The sequence below is a fragment of the Pollachius pollachius genome (genome assembly GCF_949987615.1).
Source record: "Pollachius pollachius genome assembly, chromosome: 1".
NCBI classification, from domain to species: domain Eukaryota; kingdom Metazoa; phylum Chordata; class Actinopteri; order Gadiformes; family Gadidae; genus Pollachius; species Pollachius pollachius.
In genome coordinates, this window is record NC_136934.1 from 36,888,171 (window position 1) to 36,900,951 (window position 12,781).

A 12,781-nucleotide genomic window follows, 5' to 3' on the forward strand; every position below is an offset into this window, starting at 1 on the left:
CAACAAGCGCTCTTTCGATCCATGCATTCTTGTCGTAGTGATTTCAATCAGGTTGTCGCTAACAGTGAGAATCACTTAGGTTGAACTTGGCCAACAGGAATATTTCAGGCCACTTGAATCCCAATTCACATGTGGAAAAAAAAAAGAGCCTCAATTTATGTTGATGTTGAAATTAACTGCCCCCTGTAGTCATTCTTAAATGTGAAGTCTGCATTTTATTTTCTTACGGGGTATATTGTGAGCTTAATAACCAGCAATAAATGAATTCATTTAGATACAAATAATATGTTTCTGGAATTGGTGTCCATTATTAGGGGTCTGAGCAGCGAAGCTGTTTGGCCCCTATTATATCTGTAACAGGTTTTTTTTCCCTCAAATTCTGTACAAGTCATACTGCAGCCTGTACCATAAGTCAAAAACTCTTGAAATTCTCATGTATGGTTACCCATAAACCCAAATTTGTTGTACTGCACCCAAAAGTAAGGCTATTGTAAAAAATCATGAATTAGGCTTATTTCTCCTCACCAGGTTGACCTGGACTCAAAATTCTTTCAGAATATTAATCTCTAAAATCAGACGCTATATAAATCAGATTTATAAAACCCTAAAAATGTATACTTTCCCACAATTTCATATTAAAGCTAAACATGATAAAAAGATTCACAGGCTACAAAAATAACCAAAAATTCACCAAAATCGCCACATAAAATCATCCAAGCCTATATATACCTATAATACGACTATGATCAGGTGGATACCAATACCCCCCACTACTAATAAACCCAAATTATGGTACTGCACCCAAAGGAGGTGCTATTTAAAAAAGATTATGAACTAGCCTTATTTCTCCTTACGAGATTGACCTGTACTCAAAATTCTTTCAGAATATTCATTTTTAAAATCAGATGCATCGTTTTCTCCCTGGTCTTCTGCTCTTAAAATGTTTACTTTTCCCACAATTTCATAGAAAAGCCAACCGTCCACAGGCTCAACCCATTTTGCCTATATGGCCATTTTGTTATTGTATAACTACCATACGGCTATCATTAGGTGGATACCATTAACATTGCAAATTTTCTGATCTGTACTTTTAAGAAAGCCCTTAATTCTCTTGTGAAATGGGTGCTTGGAGTTTTCTTGATGTTGCTTGCTTATCAATAGACATTTTCACCATGTGAATGAGGCTATATTTCAGGTTTGTCAGTGACTCAATGGGATAATGCCTTGTACTGGTGATCCTTAGTTTGAGAGTTCGTATCCCAATTAGACAATTATGCTGGACATGACATTCGGCCATTGCTCTGCAGCCCAGTCACCTGAAAGCTGAGGCACAGTATGGCATTAAGGGGAACATCAACATCTTTCCTTCATAATTATGTCATATTTATATATCTTCCAATAGTGTGTTCTTGACTTTTCATTTTGCTCACCGCTTGCAGTTATATTTATCAATTGTATTTTCTTTTCTTCTCTTCTCCTACTTTACCCTGGGCCTTTAAATTCCATATCGGCTGTTTTCAGTTGGTCTCATTGATTTACGCTGAGGTTAGAGCGCAGAGGACGTTCATGCAGTGTTGCCAGATTGGGCGGTTTTTCCCAGACTACTTTTTACAACGTTCAGGCAGCGGTGACGCTAGCATTGATGTTAGCGCTGACGTTAGCCCTGACATTAGCTGTGATGTTAGGGTTGACGTTAGAGGAAGAATGGAGCGTGTGGTTCCGGAAGTAAACATCCCATTAATTTTCTCCATCAAGGTTTTGATTAAAAGCCATAATGGCGTTACCATCTGAAGTATACTTACCACGCAGTTATATTTTGAATCAATGCTATAGGCTCCTGTAGAAGCCACAAGTTAAAGAAGTAAACTTCTAGTTTTTTGAAAAATATGTTTTTTTAATGAAAACCACCTACTATTACTGCACTACCACCAATCATTAAGTGTAACACAACGTCTTTGATTGGTGGAACTCGCTGTTACAATGAAAACATTTACCCTCACCCGCCAAAGTCAAGTCATCGATGACTGCTACCACTGAATTAGATTGCTTACCACAGCACCCAAGATTTCCCTGAGCTTAATGGAAAGTTAAAGTTGTTGTAAGAACTGTAGCGGAAATTAGCTACATTACATGTTGAAAAATATATAATATATAGCACTAGCAGTGCTTTTAATTTTGATCATATAAAAGCTAGGAATACATAAGGTTGAATGAATATGTAACTGGAATTCGATACTGAAGTAAAATGTATGAAAAATGATTAACGTTATTACGCAGTGATCGCAGTCGAAGACGAAGGAACGTACCATGTCGATGACAACGCTATACACTATATGAAACACTATACATACCCACACTCATACACACACACACACACACACAATATATATATTACAAAACTTTTATTAACAATATGAACTACATAATAATGACAAAGGTTATAAGATGCAAGAAATGTGCCTATCTATTGGGTTGTAACCATTGCGAAAAAGTGTGAAATGGTTTATGAGATGAGTAGCTCCTTCACTTGTTCACAAAAGATTATGTTCACAGTATGGTACCTTTGCCTTCTCTTCCGTTTTCCAATTTTGCCCCGAATCAAATCTTTTATGGTCACGACTACCTTGACGATCAACTTGTTCCAGGCTAAAAAATCTTTTCAGAAAGATTTTACGAAAAGTCAATGGAGAAAATGAATGGGAAATTACTTCCGGAACCGGAGCTTTTAAAAAAGGGGGCGTTCACTGTTGCGCTCTATAGGTCCTATGTCACTTCGGGCTGAGCAATATGGACAAAAGTCATATCTCGATATTTTCAAGCAGAATGTCGACATAAGTTATATATCGATATTTTTTGACAACGCAATAACATAGTTGCTCCAATCATTCTACATTGGTGGCGCCGCTGTGCTCTTATTTCCAGCCTGCCTGCGTCGCTGTGCTCTGTAACCTGCCTTGCTGATTGCAAACTCAGGTTGGTCCTACTTGACCCTTTAGTTGCAACACATTTGAAGAACTCTACGAAACGCCTGATTCTGTAAGTTGCAGACACCTAATACTCAAACCATTTCAAAACTATGGAGCAATTTGTCTTTGTATTAAATACAAGCTCCTCTGCGCCGGGTTTGACGGACTCCATGTTTTGCGCTGAAGGGGATTTTAAAAAGTGACGTGAGTGGAAGGGCGGGGCCGGGGCAGAGTGTGTAAGCCGGAGGGCGGCAGGCGTGGTTCGAACCGGCTGTTTTTTTTTTAGCAAATGTGCTGTACTTTCAACGCAAATGGACTATATCGATGTTGACGATAGCGTCTTGTTCCATATCTCGTTTAAAAAAATATCTATGTATTTCAAAAATATAATAATAATAATATAAAGATATAATACCGCCCAGCCCTAATGTCTCTAAAATACCCAAAACTACCCATATGAAGGTTTGCTGGTCTGACGAACCCTATCGACTGGCCAAGGAAACAGCAATACATCACTTATGTCGAGGCTCTGTCTGTCAAAAGAAATGGAGGACATTTGCTATCTTTCGCCAGTCAGTTTATGTATAGGATGTTATTTTGTTATTTGATGCAACATTTTCTATCGTTGCCTTGGTTATTCATACAGACGCTGCTATCCATGAAACCACGCAGTTAGCATATTGTTTGAATCAATGTATTTATGCATGTAGTCATCTTCCGCTTAAATGAATCCATTCTGAAGCTTCCTTTCATAGATACATTTTGTTGAGCAATATAATTATGACACATTAATAATTCTGTTAGATGATGTTCTTTCGATAAAAACGTAAATTTCTGAGTGACCCAGGATTTACATTTATTACTCTTTTCCTTGGGAAGGACTTTGTGGGGCAGCTCTAAGTTGAGGTTGGCGATCATATTGCAAATCTATAGTAGTCCATCCGAGGAAATACAGTCTTAGAAATGTTGCATTTACACAACCTAACTGGTAGAGTTGGTTGTGTGTACGCGTAATATTTTACGCGTTCACACAACAAGAATTTACACATTGTAGGTGTGTTTTCTGGTTGTGGCCGATGAGGGACCTTGAATAAAGCCAGTCGTACATATTCATGAGGAGGTTCTGTCAGTGATATCGAATGGCGCGTTGTGCATGGATGACTAACGTTGTGCATAGATTACTGACTTGGGCGTCTCAAACATGCTACATAAACATATAGGCACCGAGGTATACAGTAATGGAACTGATGGGTATGAAACGTAAGCCAGAGTTGTGGTTTGGAAGAACTTTAGCAGGAGACGGCGAAGTTGATAACTTGTTGATGGCGCTGTAGCACTTCTTACGACACTGCACATTTAGGGAATGTATGACAACCATAGGCGTCGATTACGCCGGGGACGCGTCCCCACCAGTTTTCGGAAAGATTCATTTTGTCCCCCCCAGAAAAATTAAAAATTAAAAATTATGTTGGTTATGGTATATATGTTATCAATATTGTAATTGGTTTTTGACAAAATATTGGTTTGAAGTGTGCGGTTGCCTGGTACCATGGTTGTTACTTGGTACAAATAATATGGATGATTTACGACCATCTAGTGGGGAGTCTGCAAACTGCTAACGAAACGTCATCGAAGTGAAAATAAAATAAATCATCCGTACTGTTATAAATTCAAAATTAATTTAAATAGGAAAGCTAAACGTTAAAGCACATAGGGCAAAACACTCCGGTAGCACTAGGCATGCTAGCCAACAGTGTGTCGCACTGGTAGAGGCTAGCTAGCTAAAAAAACCCTCAAGAATGACATATTTCTAGAATAATATAAATTTAGCTGAGCTCATAAGACACTAGCACACTTACTGTGCATGTCAGCTTCAACTGCTTAGCTTTAAAAAAAAAAAAAAAGCTCTGATGTCCTGTCCACTCCTTTTTGACATTATGCTGTATAATTAACTAGGTAGGATGAGAGAATGTCGGGCTCTGGTTGTATCGCTATCTCGTCTTTTTTCAGTCGTGACTAGATGCCCCCTCTGCAGCACCGTAGTTGTGGATTATTTTTGTATGAGGCGCCAGCCTGGCTTGGACAATGAATGAGATATTAATACCAATACTCTATGGCTGGTATGCAATGATGAGGCATCAGACCGTCAATTAATTTTGGGGGGGGGGAGGGCATGGGTTTCGGTCAGAATGCCCTGTAGATTGGATGGATGTGTGTTGTGAATTGAGAACAGCCAGCTCATGATGTGATATATAGCATTCAGCTATAATTATTTTTAGCTTTTTCAATCTTTTTGTAGTGCTATGTGTAGTTACACGTTTGCCCCTTCTGAACTTAAACACGTAGGTAATAAGCTCCTCTTTGTTTATGTTGGTATAGCTCATGCCATGTCACGTCAACATTGAGTGCATCATGGAGCAGAACATAGTGGGTCATCATGTCCAATGCTTTTTGAAAACGCTTTCTTCATAAAACGTGTCAGACATCATTTTTTTGTATAAATTTTATATTAGTAAGCTACATGGGTATCCCGTCTTTCAGAACCTTTCATGACCTGCGCTAAAGAAAAATAAGGTGCATCCTCAATGTACCCAGTACTTCTGAAAAAGCACTCCAGATTGCGTCTCTGTCCCCACCACATTTCAAACCAAACTGACGCCAATGATGACAACAGCATCAAACAATGAGGAAACAATCCAAGCACATTTTGCCCGGAAAGATAAAGAAAGAATGGAACAACCCATTGATTGTGAACGAACATTTGCATACTTGTTTTTGTGGCATTACCATCTCCAAATATTATGACGATATTTGATCTAATGGCCTCCATACTAATCACGCAGTTGAGATCTCGACTGTGTGTATGGTGAAGTGTGACCCAAGAACAATGAACTCATGTTATAGACTATTTTGACAAATTCGAGACACATTTGTTTGATGGACAAGTCACACCTATTACATATTTATGTGAACGAACAAATAATAACGAATCAAGCAGTTGAGATCTCCACTTTGTGCATTTCGATGTGTGTCCGACACAACAACATAAACATTTATTTTACTGACTACTTAATTATATATCATGGTTTTTAAAGTTATTTGATTAGTGCAGAAGAAATTGTATATATTTGAGCAATTGCATCTGCGATGAATTCAGTTTGACGTTCAAGATTCCCCCTTTTTGCTTCCTTATTTCATTATCTCCAAGAGAACCAATTGATTAGGTGAGTGATGCATGCAGCTCCCCCCTCGTTTAAAAAGCTTACAGTCTGGTTTCTCTTTTACAAAACCTTTCTATTTCGTTCTTAATAACACTTTATTCTTTCTTTCTTTATTATTCTCTACAAACTTTTGGACCCTACTCCTTCCACAATCTTTCAAAAAGAGAACTTTTTCAATGTTCGGATTAGCTTAGAATTGTGCGCTTCCATTTTTAAAAATATTTTATACTTTTTAAGATATTCTACTATTTAATTATTTTTTTTTACAATGGTAGTCAATTCTCTGAACTACTCAGTCTTCATAACTTGAGACATTTTTAACCGTTAACCTTTGTTCTAACATTTAACAAATTTGTATCTACAAGTATTTAGAAACAGAATTTCAGTATCATTTATAGTTTTTTCAGAATGACAGTTTCACAGTTTAATTTCCTACTCGCTTCGTATATTTTCAGTTGGTCTCATTGACAAATGCTGAGGCTCGAGCGTGAGGACGTTCTAATCTAGATGACGTCTAGCCCAAGGTGGATAATTAGCGATAGCCCAAGGTAGCTTGCGCTAACCATTGCGGACGTCCCGGAGCCTAAACAACGTCTATTTAACCTAGAAATACGATGTCAAGCTTCAACGGTTACGGTATTTCTTGTTACACTGGCGCTAAAATAATTTATCTGGCGGAAATATAATTGTTAAATATCGGTTCTTTGGGTGTTGGGACCTCCGTTTATATGGCTAGAGGCTAGGTGCTTGTAAAGTCCCCCCTGTGGGATGGCACTAATCTAAAATGTCACATACCGATCATAACAGTACATACTGGTGTTCGTTATCAAATTAGAAACTTACTTAATATGTGTCTAGAAATAGGTTCACACAGGAAACCACTCAACTGTACCATGACGCCTAAGGGAAAGATCGCAGGGGTTCTGAGTGCAACAATGACGTTAAATCTTTGTTTTCTAAACCAATGAAACCATTATGATTGGCATGCTGGAGATGTGTACTGTATGGCCAGAGAATTTATATTGTCTGTACTGCAATTATATATACATGTTTTTGCATGGTTTACAGTACAACTAATGAGTGTTTCTGTTGGCTTTGCAGGTGAAATGACTCATCTAAGAAAGCTACATGCCTCCTGGACATGGCAGGCAGGCTATAACTGACCGTGCTCTGTCCAAGGAACGAGGCTGGCCCAGTTGAAGGGCAGCCCTCAACTGGAGTCTTGAAGAACCCCATCTGTCCAGCCCTTAATGCAGCTTCAGGGTTGCTTTAATGCTGAAACCTCAGAAAAAAATCCTCAGACTGCAGATGAAGTCTTTACATAAATCAACGCCCAATGATCTGATCCAACTTGACTTGCTCTGCTCCTGCTTTTCTCTTCCGTCTTGTGATTGGACTAGACTGCCGTTCCACATTGTCGTCCCACAGCAAGTTAAAGCAGGCCATGGATTGGACCTCTGGCTTCAGGCAGAACCATACATACAAGGATGCACTCAAAAGTATTTTATTTCCAAATGTTTCTGTGTTGTGCAAGAGAGAGAAAGATGGCAAACTCCTGAACATGTTCACAAACAAAATATTGTTTTAATGATTTGGAAGATCAGATTCAAGGCAAGCCTTCTACAACGACTCCTCAGAGAGTCTAGAAGGGTTCCCCACCCAACCCACCATCAAGGCCGCTAGGTCTACGGGACGGCTCTATGACGTCAGTGTTCTTGTTGAAAACAATGAAAGAGTAGATGGGTGGGACTTGAGAGGAAGGAAAAGCACTTTTACATTTTATTTTTAACCCTACCCCTTACGACACATTGGCCTCACATCTACCTCCAGCAACATCATCCCTGTTTGTCCCCTTGCTTCAGATGCCTGTGAACAATGAGAACGACTCTAGATTTTTTTTGTTCTCAATGATCTTACTCTATTGTCTATTGATCATCTTTTAGCCTTCTACCAAGCAAGGGCGTAGGAACCGGGGGGGGGGACGGAGAGGACGTGTCCCCTCCAATATCGGGAGACAGGCGCATTTGTCCCACCTAAAAATTATACTGGATCTGTCAGGTTTCCGATATGTGTCCCCCCCAATTTTAAACTCATTCCTACGCCCCTGCTACCAAGATTCAGTATTCATTCTAACAAATCAGCCACTAATTCTGCTTGGTCGCTCTGTGAAAAGATCTGCTTTCATTTTTGGTCCACACCTTGGGTCTGATTCAAAATTCCAGTGTATTTGTATATCCATGCTTCATACAGAGAGCCATGTAAATTAACCATGTTGATGAAAATATTGATTCCATGTGATGTAATCTTGCTAAATATTAAACACCTCACGATCCATTATCAATAGGAGTAAGCTATAGGATCTATAAGCTATATTACTTTAGTATTGAAGGTGTTTCAGCTGCTACAATAATTGTGTGAGTTGATTAAGACTTGATATTTATATATTAATTTATACTTTCATTTTGTATAATAACCACGCTGATACTGATACGTATTGGGATTTGTTTGCACTTAATAAATGTAATTGCCAAGTGAGAACTGCCCCTGTTTATGTGATGAGGCCATAACATGGTCTGATTCGTTCATATTCATAATAGTATCTCACATAAGTCAACTTTTACTTATGTTTTTCTAAACTGGATTATGCATGTTGTCTACTTTCAACACATTGTTTGTTCCTGCCAGTGTTTCTTTACACATGCAAATGAGGCTGTCCCTTTTGCTTAGTATTTCTTTTTGGATGATGTTGAATACATCAATATAAATAGTCAATGCTTTAAATCCCTATGCTACATCGCTTCACCAAAGGCTTTCAATAGAGCCAAGAGAATGTGGGAGGAGAGCTGACGTCTGGCAGAGTACATACAGGATTTCGGAGGGATTTTGGTTGAAATAAAGACAACTGTTTTTTTTTTTAAACCATCAAGACGTTTCTCCTGTTGCGTCAACCAATCACGGCGCCTCAGGCCCTAACTGATCCCCTGAGACGCTGTTAATACATTTAGTACATAGCAATCTCAGTGTGTATTGGAGAAGCATGGGCCAAAAAAATATGCTGTTGCAACACAATCTGAAAACACTCTCAGTCTGTAAGACTGTGGACCACTTAAAATAACTGACCTACATTGTTATGTCAATAAGTGTTGATCTCACACAACAATGTGTGTGTGTGTGTGTTTAAGCAAGGCTTATTCTCTGTCTATGGCTTTAGGGGTCTTGCAAGCTAAACAGCAATCAGGGAAAAAAAATGGGGGCTCATTTTTCTGGATCTCTAAATATTGAGTAAAGCCCACTTTAACAAGTTAAAAAGAACCTACAAAAAAAACTTCAACCAAAGAGAAAAGCATTCCTATGGCATTTAAAACGTGTCCACACTAAACATGTCAGGGTTAGGAGTCAGGCTGAAAGGATTCCTGTCTGCCACCTCCTCATGGAGCTGGATGTCCTCCAGAGCCAACATGTTGTTGGTTGTTGATGTTGTGATGCTGGATCACAAGAATAAACTGCCTCTTCAGGCACTTTGTGGAACACCATGTTCCAGGACTCAAAAGGGGCCAGGAGAAGGTTTGCGTTGGGGCTGGGGAATCATAGAAGCATGTCTGGACATGAAGAGGAGAAGACGAGAAGCCTTGCATAAGATGTGGATGTTATGGCACCAGACATGACATGAGCGTGGAATAACGTCTTGCCTCAGCTGATGCAGGGTCAGCTGTTGGCTTGCGTCACCAGCTAACCGCTTTGTGATTAAGGGATCAAACCCAGTGTTCCCTGCATCCCGGAAATCTCATGCTGTGTGTGTGAGTACAGGATCAGCTTTGTGTGTGTGTGTGTGTGTGTGTGTGTGTGTGTGTGTGTGTGTGTGTGTGTGTGTGTGTGTGGACTCCAAATACACTCATAGGGAGACAATAAACACAAAGAAATACAGAGCCAATACTTTTATAAGGTCAACTTAACAAAGCTCAATCATTAAATATAAATAGTCAGGAAAAGCTGTCAAACTTTCCTGCCTAGCCTTCATTTAACGCGAGAGGTTTTGTTTATATTGCACGGGAGGCAAGGAAAATGTACTGTGTGGGTCCTGCTAAGAAAACGGCAGAACAGCATACCACCCAACCCAGTCTCACGGAAATACGTGACACTGTCACGTCATTTAATCTATTCATTCGTGATCTGGGACACGTAATTTCAATTTTTTCGTGCCAAAAAGCACAAATTTCTAACAATATGACAGCCTTTGGCCACCCGTTACTACTTTCACCCTTGATTCTGAGAAATTGTGACAATTCACGCATATATTAATGCAGGTGCGCTGCTCTGTCGGCAAACCGCGACGGAAAAAAGGTAGCTGCTTCATCTCTTCTTTTTAGAATGGGTTTGAAATTTGTGCTTTTGGCACGAAAAAATTAAAATGACGTGTCCCAGATCACGAATGAATAGATTAAATGACGTGACGTGACAGTGTCACGTATTTCCGTGAGACTCTGTTGTACCACCAGATGCACATACACGTCTAAAAGACTACAATACAATCAATTGAATTATTTTTTTAACAGTTCAAAAATACGGTCCTTCTTCCTCTTCAAAACACTACATAGAGGGTCAAAACAAAAGATGAAAAACGATACCGCATCGTCTTAGCAGATTCTAAATAATGGATGTAAGTATGCGATGTATCCAACATGATGTGGACGTCAGATACAGACAGATATAGCCGCGACAGATATATCAGATATCAGGTCATGGCGTGGATCAGGGCACGGTGTTCCTCTTGGATCAATTATGTTAGGTCAATTCATTCATATTTCTCAGAATAGTGAAGTGGATGCTTTGTTTAACTATGTGTTTGAGCAACAGAAAAACAAGTAATACGGGTCATAGGTGATGTTTGTCTTTATTGTCTCTCCCTCCCAGCAGTTTGTATCTTTCTCGTGAGACTTTCTAGCGAGTCCTTTGTTTCCTCCCCACCTTTGCTTTAACTCTTTGGCTGCTATATGCTCTGCAGACTTGTTTGATCCAGTTGATTTTGTTTGTATTTCACCACACAGGTTTGTATCTGATCTTTTATATTATACTGTCTTACTTTGATGTCTGTGCCCATCTCGCCCCTAGGACTCAATCATGCATTCATCATCATGTCATGTCTTTCATTTTTGATTCAAAAATGCAGACGCTCCCGGGAGAGGTACCCCCAAGCATCAAATCAACATGTTCTCTTCAGCAGGACGGTTGATCACCAATGTGGTCTGGACTCCCCCTCCCCCCCCCCCCCCGTTAAAAAGCTTAGTCTGGTTTCTCTTTTGCAAAACCTTTCTCTTTCGTTCTGAGTAACGACAGTTTTAATTCCATTTATCCGCTCCAACACTAACACCACATGTTATTCTCACCAAAACTAACTGAATAGAAAGCAAATGTATAAGGGGAATATTCTGCCGTCTGGGAATTCTCAAAAAATTTTAAGATATTTCTGCTATAACTTAGTACCTCAATTGTGACTCAGTAGCCCATCCTAAGTGGCATTTTTCAATTGTGATCTCCAATCTGAATGACCGGAAAAGTTGTTTGCCATGTTCGCTGGTCCAGCGCCAATATCAGCAGGTCAAAGAAACCACCAATACGTCACGTTTGTCAATATTCAGCATGCAAAAAATGAATAAAGGATATTTTCTTTATTCTCAGTGGAAGATGCTATATCTTGCAATAGTTTCGGCATGCAATGGATTTTGATTCAATTTATTGGGAGCATTGTGCATTTTATTTTCATAAGCTTCATTCAATTAATGTATGTGTTTCTCTGTTGTTGCTATGGTTGTTGCTATAGAAGCTGCTACCACTGAAACAACGTAGCTTGCATGTTGTTGCAAGCTACTTGGAATCTCTAGCTTGCAGGTCTCTAGCCTGTCCTTAAGTGTCCTGGACCCCTAGGTCACCTGGAATGCATTACTTTCTGTAGCTCTATGACCCCCAAGTTGATCATTTTAGTAGTCTTTTGAAAATCATTGTCATCTTCCCTTTACAACCCCTGGATTCACGCTTCGAAAACCTTTAGTTTCACTCTCATTTATATACAATATACAAACCCTGTATATAAAATTAACCTTTGGAATGGACTTTTTGCTGAGGCATTGGCAAACATAAACTTCCAGGTTTCCCGACAAAAAGCATGTCAGCCTAATATGTTGAAAAGCAGATAAACACTAGCAATAACATAACAACATAATACAACATAATAACTTAAATAACTACGCAATGCATGGACAATGTGCAAGCGGCGTAGAGGTATCAGCTTCCACAGCAACTGCTATAGCAACGATCTAAAACGTTGCAATAACTTACAAACCTCACTACGAACAATCACTGAATGAAGATAAGGACTTTCTTGCTAGAAAGGTTTTAAAAATGGTTTAAAAATGGCTTTTAATGTTGAATCTATCTGAAAATATTGTATCTTCCATTGAGAATAAAACTAAAGTGATCCATTTTGTTTTCTCTGACAGATGTCGACATATGTGACATATTGCTGGTTCCTTTGACGAGCCAATAGAGGATCTGGACCACCAAATGCTCATAATGGTCGTTTGGGAGAACAGACTGCAT